This window comes from Limulus polyphemus, unplaced genomic scaffold (assembly GCF_000517525.1).
Source record: "Limulus polyphemus unplaced genomic scaffold, Limulus_polyphemus-2.1.2 Scaffold8237, whole genome shotgun sequence".
NCBI lineage: Eukaryota > Metazoa > Arthropoda > Merostomata > Xiphosura > Limulidae > Limulus > Limulus polyphemus.
Genome location: NW_013673847.1, coordinates 27,269 through 29,422, shown reverse-complemented (window position 1 = coordinate 29,422; position 2,154 = coordinate 27,269).

The window sequence follows — 2,154 nt, the reverse complement described above, 5'->3', positions numbered from 1 at the left end:
AACCCTCGTGTGGGTTTTAATTACGAAACAAAGAAACAACACTCGTGTGGCTTTTAATTACGAAACAAAGAAACAACCTTCGTGTGGGTTTTAACCATGAAACAGAGACACCACCCTCGAGTTGATTTTTATTATGTAACAGAAACACAATTCTCGTTTGGATTTTAACAATTAAACAAGGACACAACCCTCGTGTAGGTTTTAACCAGATGTATGTGTAATACCTTGTATCAAGAGCTAGATGTGTAAAGTACAATATTACATTTTGTTTGTTGTATATTTCATACATCAATGTCATATTGTAAAAATATGTTAAATTTACATTAAAGCAAATTGAACATAATATTACATAAATATTTACGTTCGAAAATTTAATATTCGAGGATGGATGACGGGGGATAGAGCTAGGTTCATCCTGTTCGCCAGAACGGGTGCTCATACCTGTATAAGACAACCTAAATATTCTTCATAGGGGGCCTATTTATCTTTGACAGTAAAAACATCGTTCATATGGAAGGCGGCCCGGCATGGCCAGGTGGATAAGGCGCTCGACTCACAATCTGAAGGTCGCGGGTTCGAATCCGCATACCACCAAACATGCTCGCCCTTTCAGCCGTGGGGGCGTTATAATGTGACGGTCAATCCCACTATTCGTTGGTAAAAGAGTAGCCCAAGAGTTGGCAGTGGGTGGTGATGACTAGCTGCCTTTACTGCTAAATTAGGGACGGCTAGCGCCGATAGTTCTCGTGTAGCTTTGCGCGAAATTAAAAAAAATCAAACAAACAAACCTATATATATTGTATAATAATACTTGCTGAAAAAATATCCACTTCTGTAGTTTGTGAATAATATAATATTCTTGTTGAGTTTGTAGTTACATTTTTGATTCTAATATTGTGTTAAAGTTCAGTTTCTAGCACATATTTGTTTAAAATATTATGATCTTTCTCTGTTTTTAAAAGTCACAGTTCCGTGTTAAGCCTCGACTGGAAAACAATGTCGGCGATGGTTATGTAGAAATAGGCTTAAAGACCGCTTATGTGGAACAATGGTTTTAGTTGACGTTAATATGTTGTTGTAAACAATATAACACAAAATTATCTTGTTTTAGTTAATGTTAATTGTGTTGTTGTAAACAATATAACACAAAATTATCTTGTTTTAGTTAACGTTAATAGTGTTGTTGTAAACAATATAACACAAAATTATCTTGTTTTAATTGACGTTAATATGTTGTTGTAAACAATATAACACATAATTATCTTGTTTTAGTTAATGTTAATATGTTGTTGTAAACAATATAACACAAAATTATCTTGTTTTAATTGACGTTAATATGTTGTGGTAAACAATATAACACAAAATTATCTTGTTTTAGTTAACGTTAATATGATGTTGTAAACAATATAACACAAAATTATCTTGTTTTAGTTAACGTTAATATGTTGTTGTAAACAATATAACACAAAATTATCTTGTTTTAATTGACGTTAATATGTTGTTGTAAACAATATAACACAAAATTATCTTGTTTTAATTGACGTTAATATGTTGTGGTAAACAATATAACACAAAATTATCTTGTTTTAGTTAACGTTAATATGTTGTTGTAAACAATATAACAGAAAATTATCTTGTTTTAATTGACGTTAATATGTTGTGGTAAACAATATAACAGAAAATTATCTTGTTTTAATTGACGTTAATATGTTGTGGTAAACAATATAACACAAAATTATCTTGCTTTAGTTAATGTTAATATGTTGTGGTAAACAATATAACACAAAATTATCTTGCTTTAGTTAATGTTAATATGTTGTTGTAAACAATATAACACAAAATTATCTTGCTTTAGTTAATGTTAATATGTTGTTGTAAACAATATAACACAAAATTATCTTGCTTTAGTTAATGTTAATATGTTGTTGTAAACAATATAACACAAAATTATCTAGCTTAAGTTACTTTTATTAAATTGCTGTAACAAAGTTTATATTGTTTAGATTTTAGTTACTGTTACGAAGTCGTTGTAAACAATATAACACAAAATTATCTTGTTTTAGTTACTTTATTTAATTGCTGTAAACAATATAACACAAAATCATCTGATTTTACTTACTTTTATTAAATTATTGTAACATAGTTAACATTGTT